We start from the raw sequence: 23026 nt of genomic DNA on the forward strand, positions 1-23026 counted from the left end.
TGAATGCATTGTGCTTCTGTAATCTAACACGGTGCTGGGAAGTATACCCAAATAAGTGCAAGGCAAGGTAGAATGAGACCATTGCAAAGGAAGCAGTTCAGGCAGAGAGCTATCAGAATTTAAGAGGAGACAAAACACTTTTCACAGGAATGATCATAAGAGTATTTGAGGAAGGGGTAGTAACCAAGCTGGGCCTTGGAAGGTAGGGGATTTTTCCACCAGAAGAGATGTGCAGGGTGAGTATTTTTGGCCTGGGGGCTGGCTTTAGGAATGAAAAGGTGCCAGAGGAAATTAGGGAGCAGCTATTAAACTGGTCTGGCTGGAGAGGATAATGCAAAAGAGAATTAGAGCCCAGTTCACAAGTGCACCATTGACATAGCCTTTTGGTCTCCCTGCCTCAAGTCTCTCTGCTCCAATCCATTCTCCACTCAGCTGTCAAAATGACTATCCTAAAGCATAAGTCTGATCATGTCTGACTCTCCACACCTTTCTATCTCCACCTCCACCCCACAAGAATACCTTCAGTCCACTCCAGTGGCTTACAGGTGCCTCCAGGATCAAATACGAAATCCTCTGTCATTCAAAGCCTTTCACAACCTTCACTCTCTTTCCAATCTTCTTACACCTTCCTTTCCCTCCCACCCCCAGACCCCACCCCCACATATTCTTCCACCCACCCAGTTCTCTGGGTTCTCACAAAGCACTCCATCTCCAGATTCAGGGCATCTTCACTGGCTGCCCCCATGCCTGGAAGGCTCTCCCTCTTCATCACCATATCCTGACTTCCCTGGCTTCCTTCAAGTCCCAGCTAAAACCACATCTACTACAGGAAGCCTTTCCTGATCTCCTTTAATGCCACTGCTTTTCCTCTGAGATTATCTCCAATTTATCCAGGGCATATATCTTATTTCTACATAGGGTTCTCTCCCCACCCCCTGCCATGTTGTCTCAGTTCTATTAGACATGAGCTCCTGGAGATTAAGGACTGACTTTTGCCTGTCTTTGTATCCCCAGCCCTTAGGACAGTGCGGGCATGTCACAGGCATTTAATAAATGGTCATTTTTCATTTTCAAAGAAGACTAATGACATCATGGGATGATGTTTTGACTTGTGTGTGAATTGGATTGAAGTGAGGCAGAGTTGCACAAAGTCATCAACCTCACTTCTCTTTCAGAGTCATTGAAGCCCAGTGGCAAGACAAAAGTCAGGATCACTGGCAATGGCCTGGAATGCAGTGGATGACCTTGGTGTCTTAACCTAGCTCTAAACACTCCACAGCATCTGCTTTGGTTGCCTTCATGGCCATTGGAAGAAATTATTCTTGTCCACCCATTCCATCAGAAGTCTTTACTTGCTTGGGTAGGTGTCCCCCATAACTCACCAATGTGTTTAAAATCCATTGATGGGGCAGCAAGGTTGCTCAGTGGATAGAGCATTGGCTCTGGAGTGAGGAGGACCTGAGTTCAAATTTGGCCTCAGACATATGACACTTACTAGCTGTATGACCCTGGGGAAGTCACTTAACCCTGATTGCCTCAGAAAACAAAACAAAACAAAACAAAAAAACCACATTAGCTACCCTCAACCTGGTTTTAGCCCATCCTCTGAGACAGTTTTACAAGCTGTGGCTACCGCACATGTTACAGCTTCTTGGAGCCACAGGTGAGAGCTGAGTGCCAGGTAGACACCAAAGATGGATGAGCAGCCCTGAAAAGGGCTCAGCAAGCCCTCATAACAGAGGTGCTAGCCCTCTCTGAACACTCCATACACCTCACTTAATAAATACTTATTGACTAACTTACCTGTTATGAAGGGACTTAAATCCCCTGCCAAACAGCTGCTGTTTTATCGTTTTGGCCATAGGGATTCTCTGATGCTTCTTAAGCAGGAAGTGATATCGTTAGACCTTGCATTAGGAAAATTGTTTTAGCACTTGTATAAAGAATATATCAGAGAGGGGAGAGCCTGGAGTTAGGGAAAGCTATTTAAAATAGCTCAAGTAAGTTCAAGTAGTTCAAGTTAGTTATGTTCAAGTAAGACATCAATCAGGGTAGTGATTATTACAGCTTTGAAAAGGACACAAATACAAGAAGCATTGTGGAATCAAAATCAACAGGTGGCAACAGGTGGATTCCTTCCTCTCTCTCCCTCCCTCCCTCCTACATCCAGCCAAAGCTAAATCTATGATTTCTAGCCTGGGTACCATAAGGATAATTGCATCGTCAGTGAAAATAATAAGAGTTAACATTTACATAGCACTTTAAGGTTTGCAAAACACTTTAAAAATGTCATGCTAGTTGATCCTCACAACAATCCTGGAAGACAGGTGCTATTATCATCCCTGTTTTACAGATATGGAAACAGAGACAGACAGAGGTTAAGGTGCTTGCCCAAGGTCACATGGGTAGTAAGTGTCTGAGACTGGATTTGAACTCAGGTCTTCTTGACTCCAGGTCAGCTGCTCTATCTACTTATGCCATCCAGCTGCCAATAGAAATAGGGAAGTTTGGAGCAAGGGATCAGGTTTAAAGGGGAAGCTAATGAGTTCCTTGCTGACATCTTTTTGAAGGCATTAGTGCAATATCTAAGTACAAATTAGGTAGGCTATTCAAAAAATTTAAAGGGAGAGATTCCAATCAGATACACAGATTTGAAAATTATCTGTTCATTGAAGCCATAGAGTAGCTAAGATTACCAAGAGAAGACGCTGAGAGAGACTGAGACAGACAGAGAAAGAGACACAGAGAGAGACAGAGACAGAGAGACACACAGAGACAAACAGACACACACAGAGAGACAGAGACAGACAGATAGAGAGATGGCCTTAATTTTTGACTCTCCTAACTGTAATCACCTAAGCAGCCTAGAAGCAGAGCACCATAATAGAAAGAGAGGTAGACTGGGAATCAGCAGAGTCTTGGGTTAGAATTATGCCTCTCATATCTTCCTAGCTGGGTGACAATGGGCAAGTGACATCACCATTCTGAATCTATTTCCTTATCTCTATGGAGACATGTGGCAAGAGGACTGGTTCTGGAGTCAAGGGGCCTGGCCTCTTACACTGACTCCTAGACAAATTACCTGGAGAGCTTGGACAAATCAAGTAACCTCCCTTGGTCTCAGTTTCCCCATTTGTAAACTGAAAGGGTTGAATTAGATGGCTTCTGGGGATCCTTCCAGCTCTAATGATTCAATGAATAATATTTGTAGTACTTAACCTCTTAGAGTTGTTGTGAGTGCCAAATAAGATAATGCAAAGCACTTTAAAGCTATGTAAATGCCAGCTATACACAGTGGTTGAGTGTCGACAAAGGAATCATCCAGCCAAAATGCTAATTACAATCTTGGGTCCAATTTATCCTCTAAGCTTCTGTCTACTTGGTTCTCCCTGTGCTTTACCGCCAGAAAATTCCAATTTCCTCTTCTGTTTCCTGTCATTCAGAACCACAGCCTTCCTATGAAGAAGTTTTTTCTCTCATTAATTCTCCCTATAGCTTTATCCTCGACTACTTTTAGCCCTTCCTCTTCCCACCTCTTCTATTGTACTCCCTTAAATTTCTTTATTTACTTTTAACCAACCTTCTTTTACCCTAGAACTTCCTCTTATAATCCTTCCAAATGGCATAACCTGAAACTTGCTACCTTACTCCCCTCTCTGGTGTCTGGTCATTCCTCTCTAGCTCTGGACACACAGGTTCAGCAGGAGGACCTAGTATTGTGCTGGCTTCCCACTGCAACTTTCAGACCCTGAAGGCACTGTCACTGTGACTCAGTAACAGAACCATGTTTTCATCTGGGACAAAAACATTTGGAGGAGGTGGGGTGTGATGAGCAGTAGTTTTTAGACTCCAGGCACAATCAAGACAAGAAGAGGGTGGAGGAGGATCTGTCACCAGGAGGTTAGGGATGGAGGAGGCAGTTCTCAGGAGAACAGTGATGGGATCCTGGGGAGTGGACTAGGGGTTGTGGTGGCCCATGGTGGCATGGACTAGAAGATTTATTCAAAGTTCAAGGAAGTTCTTCCTGGAAGTCTGATATTAAAGCAAAGTCCCACGCTGTAGTCACCAATATCTTTTAAATTTTTTTTCCATTCCATTTAATTAGATTTCCTTGTCCAGATCAATCAATAAATAATCAATTCCTTTGGCTGCCCTTCTTGCAGTTCCTCATATACAACACTCCATCTCCTCCTTCTGTGTCTTACTCTGGCTATCCCCTGTTCCTGAAATGCACTCCCTCCTCATCTTAATTTCTCAAAATTCCAAATTTTCTTTGTAGTGAGGGAATGGACCCCACATGTGGTGAGGGCTTGTCATTGTATGGCTAGAAGGGAGGCAGAATACACACTTCTAGCTTCTTCCCACACCCTTCTCCAAGGGATACTTTCATTCCTGTCAAGAGGGGAAGCAGGAGGTTGGGGTCAGGCATTTGGTCACTCTGCTCTCCTCCGAGACAAGGGGTACCAGGCTAGAAGTATATCTGTCTGCTCCCTTAAATATTATTAGTCCAGGGGATATGATCGGGTTTGCACTAAGTTGTGATTGCTTTATCATTTTTAGTGGGAGGACCTCAAGCTTTATATCCAAGGCTTGAACAGTTTTCCCACAGTATACCAGTTCCACAATGAACACACATAGCAAATAGCAAATCATTTATACAATTTATACAAATCATAGCAACACAGAAATCGGAGAAGATATACATAGGAAAATATATAACAGATAATTTAGAGTGAAGGATCTCTCCCATTGGAAGCGAGATCACTCAGCTTAATCAAGAGAAGTGTCCTAGGTCTCTCAAGTAGAAAATCCCCAAAGTCTCTAGTATAGCAAGCTGGGAATAGGGACATGACAGAGACTGCTGGACCCTCTCATGTCTTTCCAGAGTATTTTCCTTCAGTAACCTAAAGTGGAGTTGGGCCCTTCCTTCCTCCCTCTTAGAGCTGAAAACCAGAAGCCCCCAAAGCACCTTGACTTGAAGCTTGATGAGTCCCCATAGGATACTTGCCCTGACTCTCCCATCAGAGAGCCCCAAAGGGGACTTGAGGAGAACCTCCTATCTCCTTTCTCTGTTCCCCCTCACCCAGGGCAGGGTCTTCATCTCCAGGGATAAGGAGAAAGTCCCAGATGGGCTTAGGTCAAATGGCATTTCATACAGGAAACGTTTTCTAATTCCCCCAGTTGCTAATACCTTCCCCATAACATCATTTCTATATCTATTTTGTATATTGTTTTTAAGCTCTTTCAGTTGTGTCTGACTCGTTGTGACTTCATTTGGGGTTTTCTTGGCAAAGATACTGGAGTGGTTTGCCATTTCCTTCTCCAGCTCATTTTATAGATAAGGAAACTGAGGCAAATGGGATTAATTGACTTACTCAGGGTCACACAGCTTGTAAGTGTCTGAGGCCAGATTTGAACTTGGGCAGAGGTGGCATGGACTAGAAGATTTATTCAAAGTTTGAGGAAGTTCTCCCTGGAAGTCTGATATTAAAGCAAAGTCCCATGCTCCTGACTCCAGGTTGGGCACTACATCCACTGTATCACCTAGCTGCCTCGTTCATATATACACACATACATATGTACATACATCCCTACACATGGAGACCTTGGAGCTGATGAAAAGGGGGTAAATATACCTGCCAGAATCAGAGAGATCCTCAGAGGACTGAACAGAGACCAGAGACCTTAGAGTATATGTTGGCACCTGTTTGGTGAAGCCTGTGCATTATCAGAGTCCCCAGAGGAATCACCTATCAGTTCTGGAGATGATAGCATTTTTAATTCTAACCCTAATTAATGTATGTATATGTATATGTGTATGTATATTGTCTTTCCTGGCTAGACTGAAATATGCTTGAAGGCAGGGACTACTTTCACTTTTGTCTTTGTGTTCCTAGCACCCAACACATTCCTGGTATATAGTAAGTGCTTAATTAATGTTTGAAGGTTGACTGACTGATAGTAACCTTTAGATTATTGTCCTGCTTTCTTTATTGACAAGTATCTCACTAATAGTCTTTCTCTTCAGCTCTTGACATCATCCTGGATGCCTTCAAAATGAACATTCGTTCCCTTTCTAATGTCCTGGCCTCCATCTTCATTCTACATTAGCCACCCACAGGGTTAGTCACATATTTAATATCATTATTATCCCAAATTGCTCCGCCTCCATGACCCTAAACCCTGAAATTCATTTCTCTAAAGACATCTCTCTCTCTGCCTCCCTCCTTCCGACCTCCTTCTTCAACCTCATTGGAACCATTTTAGTCTTGATCCTCCTCTGTTCTCCCAGTTAATCATCCCTATTTTGCTTTGCATTTTTCCATTCAAGAGAGACTGAGTGGCATAATGAATAGAGAGTTGGCTTTGGAACTAGGAAGACCTGGGTTCAAGTCTTGCCTCTGACATATACTTTCTGTGTGATTCTGGGAAAATCACAGAGATACAGACAACTCTCTACCTTACTGAGAAGGTGCCTACCAGAATTGGTAGAGAAAATTTTCCTCATCTAGGAATTCTTTGTATCAGTGAAATCACAGGCCCAGTCTATATGTCTCTTTTCATTGTTTTGTATTCTGAGTAATCTCCCTTCCCAAAATTATATCATACAAATACCTTCCCTCAATTGGCATTCCAATTAAACTAGATGGCTAGCTGTTCTCCAATCTTGTACTTCACTTTCTCCACTTTAATCATTTAGATAGACCATCCCCCATGCCTGAAACTTTCCTCTAGGAAGCTTTCAATGATTTTCCTCTTCTCCCTCCCCTCTCCCCACACCACCCCACACATGATGAAAGAAAATTTTCTTAGAGCACTTCTGGGTTACCTACCACTTTCTACCTTGTATCATTTTTTTGTAAAAAAAAAAAATGAGAACGGGAGAGCTTGTTCAACTTGATGTCATTAAAGATGTGACTTTTTTTTTTAGACCTTGGATTATACCTCCTTGAGAGAGATAAAAATCCTCTGATGTTGATTGGGCATGATTTTGCTGGGTCCATAGTAGAGCTGAACCACACATGGGGACCTTGGGTCAATAAAAAGGGGGTAAATATACCTGCCAGAATCAGAGAGATCCCAAAAGAACTGAACAGAGCCCGGACACCTTAGAGTATATGTTGGCACCTGTTGGTGAAGCCTGTACATTATCATAGTCCCCAGAGGAATTACTTATCGGTCCTGGAGATGATAGCATTTCTCATTCTAACCCTAATTAAACCCAAGAGATTGCAGAATCCAGGCTCCTGGAGAGGAGAAGAGCACATCTGTGCCGTGGAGCTATTGGAGCCACAAGGGATTGAGTGTGAAATTAAAGAAAGTAAACCTCCCCCTCCCCTTCCCTCACCCTTGTCATGACCTATCCAAATAGTGCAGGTCCACTGGGAAAGGAGTTTCTTCCTTAAGCAAACCCAAGGGGTAAATTCCTTTCAGGGGAGGCCCAAATCCTTAGGGTAGTACTCTAAGTATGGATGTCCCTAAGAGAATTGGAGAAATTACCAGAAGCTAACAAGTTAATACTTTAGAAAATCCAAGTGAGTTTCCCTTCTGGTAGAGAGTTCAAAACACAGGGTGACCCTAAGCACCTGGGGGTGGGGGATAGGACTCTGTAAAAAGGAAGGGAGAATTATATTGGCTGCTTATGAGAGCTTTGTGTTGTTCTACGCTCCATGTGAGGGGAAATAAAGTTTGTTCTGTGTCTGAAATCTGTTGTGAGCTGGGTGCTTGCATGGAAGCTAAGGATCTTTTTACTCACATCTATACCAGACCTAGACACCTGAGATTACCTGGGGAAACCTGGGTGGGAGCAAATGAGACAAAGATGATTTTAGTAAGAAACCTTTTTCCCCTCTACTCTCACAACATAATTCAAACTTAAAGCTTGGAGTTCTGGGCCACAACTTAAAGGTGGGGGATTTTTTTCTCCTTATGTTGATCTCCTCCATTAGATTACAAATTCTTTGTGCCACTTTTCATCTTTCAATCTCAAATTAATAAAGTCAGCAAGCACTTACTAGGTACCTGACACTGTGCTCAATGCTGGACATACAAATGTTGTTTTTTTGTTCTTTATTCTTGAAGAGGACCATGACATCAAGAAGCAGATGTCATGACTTGCAAGTGAATTGAATTTAAGTGAGATGGAGCTGTGCAAAGTCACCAGCCTCACTTTCTCCTTCATTATTTATTAATTTATTTTTTATTTTCACTTTCTCCTTCAGAGGCAAGATAAAGATCAGGATGACTGGAGATGGCCTAAGATGCAGTGGGAGACTTTTTTTAAGCTAAGGTCTTTCCCACGTTTAAGTTTGTCTGAGGCAATGCCTATTCGGTGATTAAGGCTAGGTAAAAATTAAGCAAAGAATGGCCTCTTTTACCCAGTAAAAAAAATCAGGGAGGAGAAGACCCTCAGGATTTCTGGCCAAAACAAAAAAATTGGTATTTACACTCACTCTGAGCCATCAGAATCCAAACAATGTCCAAGTGAGGATTGGGCTGGGGCCTATTGTTGGCCAATCAGTGAGAACCAGAGTGATTTGTGTTTAAGGCATGGTCCATAAAAAAGAAATCTAGCCCATAAATTTTAAGATATCTTGCTAGGTTTCAGAGATCAAAATTTATGGCATAGCACCCACAAGTAAGGGTGGGATTCCCTGTTTGGACAGGGAGAGAGGAAGGAGAGGTGGTAGAGAAGGGAGAGGAGGAAAGGAGGGAGGGAGGGAAGGAAGGAAGGAAGGAAGGAAGGAAGGAAGGAAGGAAGGAAGGAAGGAAGGAAGGAAGGAACTGAGTTGCCCAATTAAAACTGGCCAGTTGAGGCAACTACTACTACTCACAGGTTGTCGTTTGTACTTTGGTCTCAAAGAGGACCGTGACACAAAGGTGATGTCATGATTTGCAAGTGAATTGAATTTAAGTGAGGGAGGGCTGTGCAAAGTCACCAGCTTCACTCTCTTTTCCTGAGACATCTGGGTCCAGTGGCCAGATACAGATCAGGACAACTGGAGATTGCCCTCAGACATACAAACACAAGCAGAAAGACAGTCCTGCCCTCAAGAAGCTTATATTTTAATGGAGGAAAACAACACACAAAAGAGAGCAGGAAAAGCTAGAGCAGAGTGGGGGTGGAGGGTGGTGATAAAGTACTTCTTGTAAGAGAAGCCTAGGGATAGAGTGAGCTTCCAGGGTGAAGAGGTTTCTGGCACATGGTAGAGAAAGCACAGGAGAGTCAGAGGGCTATCTGTTTTCAGTGAGATAGGTGGAACATCCTCTACACTAGAGTTGGGGAACACTTGAGGACCTAGATGGCCACATGTGGCCTGGAGGCCACACCTTCCTTGCCTACACCAACCTCTCTTCTGCAACAATTTCAGTGACTTACCTGTGTCCATGGAGCTTCGCTGTCATTGATCAGAAGTCTAGGGTCTAAAGGCAGGAGCCTAACTCGGTGACTTATTCACTTTATGGACAGACATCAGGGTGAGCTGGAAGTCCCAAGCATAGTGCCTTCCTCGGACTGGCTTCTTTACAAAATTATCTTGAGTCGGGAATTGAGGATTGTCTAGTATAGAGATTTGGGGAAAACTAACACTTTGGGAGATGGAATAAGAACGTAAATGATAACAGACAGAGAAGACTATAATAGGAGGAAAGCCAGAAGAGAAGAGTGTCATGGAAGATAAGAATGGAGAGATGATCAACGGAGGAGAGAATGGCCTGAAGTCTGCTACAGAAAGGTCAAAGAGCAGGAGAACAATTAGATTTGTAAGTAAGAAATTACTTAGAGAGAGTCTTTTCAGTAGCTGTGGGAAATGAAGCCAGACTATATGGATTGGGGTATTAGTAGGTGATGAAGAAATGAAGACCCTGAATAAAAACTATACAATGAATTAACGAGAGAGAGAGAGAGAGAGAGAGAGAGAGGGAGAGAGAGAGAGAGAACAAGAAATTAATCAAGATATATAACCTATAAGATAAACTCACAAAAATCATCAACATTTACCACTAATAAACCTAGGCCAAACAAACTGTTCTCATCCACACATTCCACCAAGGGAAATCTTCATATGCTTGGGATAGACACCCCCTAACTCACTGACAGGTTTGAGACCCCTTGGTTACCCTCACACTGGTTTAGCCCATTTGCCAGCATGGTTTTACCAGGGTGTGGCCACTGTGCACGCTACAGCTTCTTAGAGCCACAGGTGAAAGCTGGGTGAATCAGGGAGACAGCCACGGTAGAAAGTAGCCCTGAAAAGGGCTCAGAAGCCCTCATACCAGAGCTACTAGTCCTCCTTGAATACCTGTACAACCCAATGGACTGAACCCTAGGCCTTCTAGGAAGACCTGTTGTGTTCAAATCTGGTCTCAGACACTTACTGTTTAACCCTGGACTTCTATTTGCCTCAGTTTCCTTAACTATAAAATGACAATAATAAAAGCACCTTTCTTACAGGATTGTTTTGAAGATCAAATGAGATAAGATTTGTTAAGCATTTAGCACAATGCTTGGCACATAATTCTATATAAATGCTTATTCTTTTCTTCCTCAACCCCCCCTTCCCTGTCTGGGAATAATCAAATTCTCCCTTGGAGAAGGGTGGGAGGAGACTTTAGAGAGATCTATCCATTCCTCCTTAGAGCCACATCTAAACAGACTATGCATGGACAATATGTGTTTGCCACATGGGCAAAACACAGCATGCATTCTCCCTATAAATGCTTCATTCCTTCATTCATTCAAAGGACTCGTAGGAGTCTACAAAGGAATACATTTTGAGTAGCGTTTAAGCTTCCACTGGAAAGGAATTGTGTGCCTTGTTGTCATTCCTCTGCCCTTGCAGCCCCCTTCTCCCATCAGTGAGTTCCTCTCAGAACTTCCATTGTGAAGAAATACCCAAGTTATCCATACTTTTCTCTCTGGACTTTGCCACTATGCTTCAACTGTCTTCTCCCTCCACCCCTTATGCCCCTTCTTCTGTTGGTGAGTTCTCTACATCTCTGTTTTGAGGAAGGGTCAAACTAGCCATTGTTCATTCTCCAGTATATCACCACCATGCCTCAACTGCCTTCTCTTTCCCTACCTCACCCCTCCAATCCCCACTTTTTCAGCTCATAAGTAAGCTCCTTGTGGATGGAGATTGTATTTCATTTGTATTTGTATCCCCAGAGCTTGGCACAATGACTGGCGCATAGAGAGGGCTAAATAAACACTCACTGGCTTGGCGTTGGAACCACTGTCATACTCTGGTGGATCTCTAGCTCTCCTTCAGGGTCCTATCCAATTCTTGTCAGACTCATAGTGTCATTGTGTAGTTTAGAATCCTAGCAGAAGACAGATGTACTTTGGCTCTGCTACACAATTAAGACCCTTCTTATTGACTCTGTACTTCCCAAATAAATCACCAGCTCTACCTTCCGAATAGAACATTGTTCAAGTATTATGTGGTGGATCCTGTTCTTTCTCTAGGAGTACACTGTGCCAGAGAAAACTCTTCTCTCTCCAAAAAGTTAGCTCCTTAAACCTTTGAACATGAAAACTCTTGAATGTAGAAATAAGCAAGATGCAATTCCCAGGGTTGGAACTCCTCTGTGACTACATGGGAATGCACACATCTGCCTCTTCCATGTGCTTTGATGGTTATTTTTCACCCTGGCTACTACTCTCTCTGGAGCCAGGCAAATCTATTCTCAGGATCTCTAATGGTATAATGGGCCTCAGTTTCCTAATCTGCACAATGGGGGAGTTGCATTGGATAGACTTAAAGGTCCCTTCCCACTCTAAATCTGTGGTGCGATGATCCTCTCAGTTCCTGGCTAAGCACAACTCTCACCTTGGCGGGCAATCCAAGTCCCTAGAGGTGGGGGAAGCTGTGCCTCTGCATATGACCTTCCTCCCTGCCCAACTCCCCCATGGGTCAGCTCTGCTCCCCACTATGGTCTGCCTTCTGAATTGAGACAGGCAAAAAGGAAGTTCAAAAGAGAGAGCAAGCCAGTGTTTCAGCTGATTTTTATAAATTGTAGAGAGGGACAGGTTCTTTTGACAAGGGTCCATTGCCGGTGGGTATGTCCACACTCTCCCTGGGGAGGTGCATCTCAGGAGCTTGGAAACAAAAATGCAAGCCCTATAATTTCATCAAGTTGACTGGAAAATTTTCCAAATCGATCAGACTCCCCAGATCAACTCCTCTTAATGTTTATTAAGGTATATTGTATGTAGATCAAATGAAGTAATAATTGTAAAGTGCTTAGCAGAGTGCCTGGCACATAGTAGATGCTATGGAAATAATAACGATAATATTATTAGTATGACGGTGTTATTATATTAATAATAATTATTAATCAGTGCTCAATCTTAATCTTCTTAGAGAGGTGGAAGACCAAGGAAATGGAGGGCACAGAAAACCTGACACAAGGTACCTCCATCAAGTGTTCAGCAGAGTAATCAATCTCCATCAATGAGGAAAATCTTATCCAAATGGACTTTCAGCACCTGGTTACATTCAAGACCCTCTTTACATATAATCTTAACCTAAGCATAAAAGTTTCCTTGTTAAAAGAGAGTCTTTAAGAGTGGGTTCTACTCTGTTAAATCAAATGCTTTTTGGTAAACAACAAACAACACAGTCAGATATTGTATTTTCTGTGTTTTTAAGTCAATTATGTACTTATTAAGCTGTGTTCTACTGTACAAATAATTTTTGAAAATATCTGTTTCCTTCTTATACCTTCACCAGGGATATTGATACATGTGTAGGTCTCTCATTAAATGAAGAAAAAAATACAATAGACTAGTATCTGGGATAGCTAGGTAGTGCATTGGATAGAACAGTAAACCTGGAGTCAGGAAGACTCGAGTTCAAATGTGAGCTCAGACACTTACTAGCTGAATGACCCTGGGCAAATAGCCTCTGTTTGCCTCAGTTTCTATATCTGTAAAATGGGGATAATGGTAGCACTTATTGCCCAGGCCCCTTTTGGAACACTGCCTTGTCTTAGTGGAGAGGCTTGCATAGCTCAATGAAAACTAAGAGCTATACTGTACAGGGTTACCCAAGATGGACAGGTCATAGTGGAGAGTTCTGACAAAAGGTGATCCTGTTCTGACAAAAAGAGAAGGAAATGGCAAACCACTGTGGTATCTTTGCCAAGAAAATCCCATGGACAGTATTAAAATGATAAAAGATATGGCACTGGAAGATGAGCCCCTCAGGTCAGAAGGTGTCCAAAATGCTGCTGGGGAAGAGTGGAAGACAACGACAAGCAGCTCCAGAAAGAGCGAAGTGGCTGGGCCAGAGCGGAGAGGGAACTCACTTGTGGATGTGTCTGGTGTTGAAAAAACAGTCTAATGCTGTAAAGATCAATGCTGCATAGGAACCTGGGATGGACATCTGTGGACCAAGGTAAGCCGGATGTGGTCAAACAAGAGATGCAAAGATTAAACGCCAACATCTTGGGTGTCAGCACACTTAAATGGATGGGAATGGGTCAAATGAATTCAGGTGATCATTATCTATACTACTGTGGTCAGGAATCCCTTAGAAGAAATGGAGTAACCCTTATAGTCAATAAGAGAGTGAGAAAAGCAGTATTAGGGTATAATCTCAAAAAAGGACAGAATGATATCTGTTCTAATCTAAGGCAAATCATTCAACACCACAGTAATACAAATCTATGCCAACTACTGATACTGAAGAGGTCAAAGTTGATGAATTCTGTGAAGACCTACAATGTGTTTTCGAGAAATACCACCAAAAAAGATGTCACCTTTTTCATAATGGATTGAATGCTAAAGTAAGAAATCAAATGATAAGTAAATTAAAATAATAGGCAAGTTTGGCCTTGGAGCACACAATGAAGCAGGGCAGAAACTAATAGAGTTTTGTTGGGTTAAGTCGGGGGTCATAGTAAACACTATGTTTTCAATGACCCGAAAAGTCATTTTACATATGGACATCACCAGGTGGTCAATATTGAAATCACATTGATTATATACTTTGCTGCCAAAGGTAGAGAAGTTCTATACAGTAAATTAAAACAGACTTGGAGCTGACTGTGGCTAAGACCATAAACTTCTTATTGCACAATTCAGGCTTAAGTTGAAAAAAGTAGGGAAAACCATCAGATCATATAGATCAAATCATATAGATTGGTTTGACCTAAATAACATCCCTTATGAATATGAAGTGGAAGGGAGAAATAAATTTAAGGGATTAGATCTGGGAGTGCCTGAAGACCTATGGACAGAGGTTCGCAATATCATATAGAACAGAATCAGGAGGACATTGTAAATGATAATAGCAAGATGGTTTGATGAAGAACTATGAATGACTTAGCTGTTCTCAGCAATACAATGATCCACGACAATCCCAAAAGACTGATGATGAAGCATACTATCCACTTCCAGAGAAAGAACTGATATTGTTTGAATACAGAATGAACCATATTATTTTTCACTTTCTCTCTTCCATTCTTTTTTTTATTTGAGTCTTCTTGTACAAAATGACTCATATGGAAATGTTTTACATGACTGCACATTTATAACCTATATTTGAATGCTTACTGTCTCAGGGAGGGAAGAGGGAAGGGAGGGATAGAATTTGGAACTCAAAACTTAAAAAAAAAACAAATGTTAAAAAAATTGTTTTAACATGTAATTGGTGGGTAGGGGAAATCAAATTTGTTTTAAAAAATCCCAAAGAAAAAGAAAAGCAAGAAAGAAGAATGGTTGTCTGATAGAGCTTTACAAATAGCTGAGAAAGAACGGAAAGTGAAAGGTAAAAGAAAGAGAAAGAGATATCCAGCTGAATGCAGAATTCCAGAGAATAACAAGAAGAGATAAGAAGGTTTTCTTAAATGAGCAATGCAAAGAAATAGAAGAAAAGAACAAAATGGGAAAGACAAGAAATCTCCTCAAGAAAATTAGAAATATCAAGGTGATAAAAATGGTAGGGAATTAACAGAAGCAGAAGAGAATAAGAAGAGGTGGCAAGAATATGTAGAAGAACTGTGCAAGAAAGATCTTAACATCACTGATAACCATGATGGTGTGATTACTGATCTAGAGCCAGACATCCTGGAGAATGAAATCAAGTGGGTCTTTGAAAGTATTGTTGGGGCAGTAGGTGGTGCAGTGGATAGAGCACCGGCCCTGAAGTCAGGAGGACCTGAGTTCAAATCCGGCCTCAGACCAAAGGCTTGACAAGTACTAGCTGTGTAACCTCGGGCAAGTCACTTAACCCCAATTGCCTCACTAAAAAAAAAAAAAAGAAAGAAAGAAAGAAAGAAAGAAAGAAAGAAAGAAAGAAAGTATTGTTAACAATAAGGCTAGTGGAGGTGACAGAATTCCAGCTGAGCCATTTAAAACCCTAAAAGATGATGCTATTGAAGTGCTGCACTCAATAGCCAGCAAATTTGGAAAACTCAACAACGTTCACTAGATTGGAAAAGATCAGTTTCCGTCTCAATCCTAAAGATGGCAATGCCAGAAAATGTTCAAATTACCAAACAATTGCGCTCATTTCACATGCCAGCAAAGTTAGGTGAAGGCTCACCTTCCTGAGTTCAAATCTAGCCTCAGATAGTTACTAGCTATGTGACCGTGGGCAAGTCACTTAACATTTGCCTCAATTCCTCATCTGTAAAATGAGCTGGAGAAGGAAATGGCAAAGCACTCCAGTATCTTTGCCAAGAAAACCCCAAATGGGGTCATGAAGAGTCGGACAGGACTGAAAATAACTGAATGACAATAATAACAAGATTATGCTTAAGATTCTGCAAGCTAAGCTTCAACAATATGTGAACCAAGAATTACCAGAAGAGCAGGCTAGTTTTTGAAGAGACAGAGGAACCAGAGAACAAATATTCAACATTCACTGGATTCACTGGAGAAAGCAAGGGAGTTCTAGAAAAACAGCTACTTCTGCTTCATTGACTACAATAAAACCTTTGACTATATGGATTGCAACAAAATGTGCCAAGTCCTCAAAGAGATGGGAGTACCAGATCATCTTACTTGTCTCCTGAGGAACCTGTATGTAAGGCCAAGAAGCAACAGTTAAAATTGAACGTAGAACAACTGGTTGGTTTAAGATTGGAAAATGAGTACAAGGCTGCATATTGTCACCTTATTTATTTAACTTACATGCTGAGCACATTATGTGAAATGCCAGGTTGTATGAATCAAAAGCCAGAATTAAGGTGCCAGTAGAAATATCAACAATCAGGGCAGCTAGGAGGTGCAGTGGATAGAGCTCCAGCCTTGGAGTCAGGAGGACTTGAGTTCAAATCCAGCCTCAGATAGTAGACACTTACTAGCTGTGTGACCCTGGGCAAGTCACTTAACCCTAATTGCCTCACCAAAAAAAAGAAAAAAAGAAAAATCAACAATCTCAGATATGCAGATGATACAATTCTGATAGCAAAAAGGAAAGAGGAATTAAGAAGCCTCTTAATGAGGGTGAAAGAGGAGAGTGTAAAAGCTATTTTGAAACTTAACATAAAAAAAAAAAACAACTAAGATCTTGGCAACTGGTCCCATCACTTCCTGGCAAACAGAGGGAGAAGAAATGGAAGTGGTGTCAGATTTTATATTCTTGGGCTCAAAGATCACTGCAGATTGTGGCTATAGCTATGAAAGATGCTTGCTCCCTGGAAGGAAAACGATGGCAAATCTGGACTGCATACTGAAAAGCAGAAATGTCACCTTGCTGACAAAGGTCCATATAGTCCAAGCTATGGTTTTTCCAGTAGCAATGTATGTCTGTGAGAGTTGGACTATAAGGAAAACTGAGTGCCTGCAGAATTAATGCTTTCAAATTGTGGTACTGGAGAAGACTTCTGAGCATCCCTTGGATAACAAGGAGATCAAATCAGTCAATAAAGAAAGTCAATAAAGAAATTAATCCAGACTATTCACTAGAAGGTCAAATACTGAAGCTGAAGCTTAAAAACTTTGGCCACATAATGAGAAGATGGGACTCATTGGAAAAGATCCTGATGTTGGGAAAGATTAAAGGCAAAAGGAGAAGGGGACAGCAGAGGATGAGATGGATGGAGAGTGTCATAGAAGCAAAGAACATGAGTTTAGACAGACTTGGAGAGAAAGTAGAGGATAGAAGGGCCTGGTATGCTGGGGTCCATGGGGTCACAAAGAGTCTGACACAACTGCATGACTGAACAACAACAACAACAAAATCTCCCTGGGTTGTTATTAGAACCAAATGAGATAGAGGTTATAAAGCTTTTAGCACAGTGCCAGGCACGTAGTATATGCTAACTCAATGTCAGCAATTATTATTATTCTCTACATATGAGATCACAAAACATTGGGGAGATAGTAGAAAGAGTGCTAGATTTGGAATCAGAATTGAAATCCCTCAGAAATTTACTGCTGTTCCTTTGACTTTGGGCAAGTCACTTAACCCCTCTATGCCTCAGTTTCCTCATATATAAAATGAGTGGATTTGGACTAGATAAAACTAAGGTCCATTGTAGCTCTAAATTTTATACTTTTATGGATTCATTATTCAATTAAAAACACTTTGGTAAATAGCAAAGCAGTAGAATTTTTAAAAATGAATTTAGCTCCACATCTCATGCACTTATTGCAAAATCTATGAAGACAGTTCCCTATCCCCCCTCCCCACAAAAAAGTATCAGTAAACCATGTAATAAAGTGTTAAAACTAATAAAAAAGGAAAGAAAACTATCAGCAACTCTGGAACTACACCTCTGTAATGGATAGTTAAACTATGGGTTTGCAATATACTCAGTACTTACCAAATACATACTACATTGCCAGGGAACTTGAATTATTTAAATATTCAATTTGGCCAATGGGAAATCCTACCCATACAAATACACACAGTCTTCCACCCCCAACTTGATTACTCAGGGCCTACTGCTGGGATTTCACTCAGTTGACTGACTGCTGTTAGCCTAAAAAAGATATTTTATAAAAACAGGATACACTGTGCCAACAAATGGCTAAACCACAATGTCTAACAAAACCAATTGGGTGTTGCTGCAGCGACTATGGTAGAACTATAAAAAGTCAGCCACACAGCAACCCAGGAAAGCCATTCAGCCAGCTTTCAGTATTCTGGGTGTGCCTAGCTATCAGTCCTGACCAATCCAAAAGTGATTGTGTCCCTTGAGACAGGCAAGCTGGAGTTCAGCATGAGAATGCAGGGATCCTTTAGCTGAGGACAGTCCAAGAGAGCAAAAGACCATTCACAGGAACAGGAGGACATCCATCTTACAATACAACATGAATAATATCCTTCCAGTGCAGTATTGACTATGTCCTTCCTATTTGACTCTGACCCATTCTTGTAAGACTGATTGCTTAACAATACCACATGAAGTTATACAGTAAGCCTACCTATATGAATGCAATTTGTGCACACAATTTGCCCTCTTATTTTCCTTTTTTTTTTTTTTTTTTAGGCAATTGGGGTTAAGTGACTTGCTCAGGGTCACACAACTAGTAAGTGTCAAATGTTTGATCTAAGGCCGGATTTGAACTCGGGTCCTCCTGACTCCAGGGCCAGTACTCTATCCACTGCGCCACCTAGCTGCCCCTGCCCTCTTATTTTCTTAAAATACTCCCCCCAACCCCAGGGCCTAGGGTGATGATGATTTTGGGAGAAAGAAACTGGCAAAGTGGTTTCTGACGATGCTGGCACACTCAAAAGGATGATTACATGTCTCCCATTCTTGGAGAGTACACACTTGTGATGGGCAGAAAGCAGAGCTAGAGAGGTCCAAGATGTGTACCTACTGCTTGAGGTTTTGGACTTCTAAGTGTCAATGAGGTAGATTCAGTGGCATACTAGAGCCCACCAGGGCTTACGTTGTTTTGTTGATTGTCTAGACTTAAGAAAGTGATGGAGAAAATGTCAATAATGCATATTAAATTTAAAAATGTGTCATCCATACATTCTCCCCCCACCCCAGAAAGCTGCTTGTTAAACATTTACCAACCCACCAGTCAGTAGACCAGAGTGACTAGGATTATACCTTCTGGAGGGTCTGTAACACTCCCCAGTACAGCCAGATTATAATATAATTGGGAAATGTTTAACAAAATGAATAAAAATACAGTATAACATAGATGATGTTAGTTTGTGGTTTCCTAAGTCAATATGCAAACTGCAGGGCTCTGTTTCAATTTGAGTTTGAAGCCACTGATCTAGACCCTTGCCCAGAAGAGACCAGTTGGAGAATGAGGCAAAAGGATCTTGAATATTAAGACTAGCAGTTTTTGTTATGTCTATAAGGCTTCTCACGGAAGGTATCAGATGCCTTCACTTTTTTAAACTACCTTCTCCTCTATTGCTTCATCTGAGTCCCTCAGCTTAACTCTGATTTGACTTCTGATTAGAAAGTCATTATAATTCTTTGTTCTTATCATAACCATAGGCTGAGGCAAATATTCCCAGGGATCTACTTTCTTTCTTAAAAAAAATTTATTTTTAGTTTTCAACATTCACTTTTATAAGATTTTGAGTTCCAAATTTTCTCCCCTTCCTCCTCTCTCTCTCCTCCCCAAGACAGCAAGCAATTTGATATAGGCTATACATGTACAATCATATTAAACATATTTCCACATTAGTCATGTTGTGAAAGAAGAATCAGAACAAAGAAGAATCAGGGAAAAACCATGAAAAAGGAAAAAAGAGAGAGAGAAGATAGTATGCTTCGATCTGTATTCAGACTCCATAGTTCTTTCTCTGGATGTGGATAGCATTTTCCGTCATGAGACTTACAAAGATGACTTAGATCCTTGCATTCCTGAGAAGAGCTAAATCTATCAAAGTTAGTCATCACACAATGTGGCTGTTACTGTGTACAATGTTCTGGTTCTGCTCACTTCACTTAGCATCAGTTCACATAAGTCTTTCCAGGTTTTTCTGAAAAGGGATCTACTTTCTTAAAAAGAAACAGCAATGAGCAAAATTGTGATGAAGAAGCTGCTTTTAACTCTTCATATGATGCTGTACTTTTCTATGTAAGGGTTGGGTTGTTTAGAGAATACTGAAAAGGCTGGAGATTTTGATTCACTTCCCCCTAACAACAAATGACAGCCTGGTCTCTGAATAATGGCATTATAGCTACAAAACTTTGGATACCCTATGACACAGTAATCCCATTATTAGTATTACTACTTTGTTGCTATTCAGTTGTTTTAGTCATGTCCTACTCTTTCTGACCCTATTTGGGATTTTCCTGGCAAAGATGCTGAAGTGGTTTGCCATTTTCTTCTCCAACTTATTTTACAGATGAAGAAGCAGAAGCAAACAGGTTTAAGTGACTTGTCCAGAGTCACAAAGCTAGTAAGTGTCTGAGGCTAGATTTGAACTCAGGTCTTCCTGACTCCAGGACCAGCACTCTAGGCACTGCACCACCTAGCTGCTCTAGCATTACTGTAACTGGTGGAAATTATTTATAGGAATAAAAGATCCATCTGCAAATATATATTATATATTATTGTAGTATATATGACATATTACTATATTATATACACAATACTATGCTATATATACAACATTACTGTACTATATATAACATACACATGTCTGTATGTATATATTCCTAGCATCACAGCCTTATCATGAACAAGTCAAACCAAACTAATCTCATTTCTTGTTTTGATAGGGTTATGTGACTGGCACATCAGAGAGATGCATAAGCACACCAAAGACCATAAGGGGTCAGAAAATATCAAGAACACAGCAATCATTGGCCTTGTATCAGAGTTATTGCCCGTATTCTTTTCTGTATCCAAGGTCTTGTGGGATCATAGATTTACAGCTGGAAAGAAACCTGAAAGCCTTCTAGTCCAGCTTCCTCAATTCTACAGATAAGGAAACAGAGGTCTAGGGAGACGAGGGGATTTGCCAAGGTCATACAGGTAGTAAGTGACAGGCAGAATTTAAAAAAAAACAAGTTTTTATTTTTTGTTTTTTTGTATCATCATAGTTTCTCCCAATATCCCTGTACCAAATTGATCCATACATTAAAAAAGTCTGAAAACATGTACAACATGCAACACTTGTGTACTTTTCACCTCCATGAAGGGGACAAGCAGGATTTTAATTGGAGTTTAATTCTGCAGAATATTGACTCCAAATCTGGTGCTCTTTTTTTTTTTTTTTTTCAGTCAAAGACAACGTTTATTAGAACATCCATCATATTGGGCAGACTCTTAAGGAGTCTGAATGTTAGTGAGCTATTGGCTAGATTTTAAGAATCTGAGCTAAATTTTTTGCTTTTTGGGGGGCGGGGCTAGGCAATCGGGGTTAAGTGACTTGCCTAGGGTCACACTGCTAAGAAAGTTGTCTGAGGTTGGATTTGAACTCAGGTCCTACTGACTCCAGGGCCAGTGCTCTATCTACTGTGCCAGCTAGCTGCCCCAAATCTGGTGCTCTTTCAACTGTACTATTACGTTGCCTCAAGTAACTTGAAGCACAGCCAGGTACACAAGATTTCTTCAGAGACACAGAGCAGAGAGGCACCCAAATATACCCAAAGAAGAAGCCATCTAGGAATCCTTGTTGGACCCCAAGAGCTGTACTGCCCTGCTACAAAAAAGATCCCAAAAGGCTCTCTTGCCCACCTTCCTTCAGCCCAACCAGATCTGCTGCAGTCACAGTATTAAGCCAGTTTAGGAACACCAGTCCAACTTTTTAGGATGTATTTTCAAGCAGTCTTAGGAAGGGATCCTTAGTGTAATTGGCAGCAACTGCTGTTGTTTTCCTGTTTCACAACTCAACTGCCTTACTTCCCTCATTTTGGTAACAATGGTGGATCCAGAGATGAATGAATAATGGCATGCAAGAATGGTGATTTATTGATTAATGTAAATCTGAAATGAGGTCTCTAATAGAGTGCTCTTTCCACATTCTTCTTTTCTTAAAAACAATTTTGATCAATTACTTGTGTAGAGGGCTGGGTAGCAAACTGATCAAATATGCAGGTGACAGAAAGCTTTTAGGGATAGCTTATATATTGGGTGCCGGAAGTGGAAGTCTAAAGGCTGGATTAGTGAGCTGAATCTAATTTTTTTTTTTTAGATTAAGAAGGATAAGTGTAAAGCCTTGCTCTTGGGTGCATTTACTCACAAACAGGATGTGGTATGTGAAAAATATTAGTCATGTCATGGGATGTCATGTAGCCCCATTTTGTGGCCATCTTCCCCCTCACTTTTATCCTTATTCACCTAGCCTCACCTACCCTTTACTTGTCTCCTCCTTTATCCATTCTCACTATGTCCTTTGCAACCATTATCCTATTTTTAATAAAATTCCTTTCGTCCTTCATCTCTTCTTCTTGCATGTCTCCAACCTTTTCAAAACACCAGAAATCTGTCTTTTTTCTGAAGACCACAGCCTTGCTTCATGTTCAGTGTACCTCTTCCCCCTCTGCTCTACCACCTCCATCTCTCATAGGCTGGCGGTCTAGTCAGCCCATTTGGCTTCCATGGCTGCTTTCAGAATCTTGCTCTGTCACTGGCACTTGATAACCTTGCCTTTTTGCTGCCACCATTTGTCATGAGACTTATGTGCAAACCAGGTTTATTACAAGAGAAATGTACATGCATGTGGAACCCAAAGAGTTCACTGTCCTTACAGAAGTTTGCATGTTTATGACAATTCCACAAAAGGAGGAGGAGAAACAGGAAGAGGTATGGCATGGAAAGTGCTATAAAGGTGGGGAAAAGGATAAAACTCCTCCCAAGGTCCTCTAGAAGACCACAGGTTCCCCACCTGGGGTCTCAAATCCACATGTGGCTTTCTAGGTCCTCGGGTACAGCCTTTTGACTGAGTCCAAGTTTTACAGAACAAATCCTTTTAGTAAGGGGATTTGTTCTGTGAAGTTTGGATTCAGTCAAAGGGCCGCACTTGAGGACCTAGAGGGCCACATGTGGCCTCAAGGCCTCAGGTTCCCCACCCATGCACTAGACTATGAAGATAAGAAGGTCTGCTTAACTGCAAAGGAGCCCAGCTGCATAACCATTTTCCCA

This window comes from Vombatus ursinus, unplaced genomic scaffold (genome assembly GCF_900497805.2).
Source record: "Vombatus ursinus unplaced genomic scaffold, bare-nosed wombat genome assembly UNPS02014772.1, whole genome shotgun sequence".
Taxonomy (NCBI): domain Eukaryota; kingdom Metazoa; phylum Chordata; class Mammalia; order Diprotodontia; family Vombatidae; genus Vombatus; species Vombatus ursinus.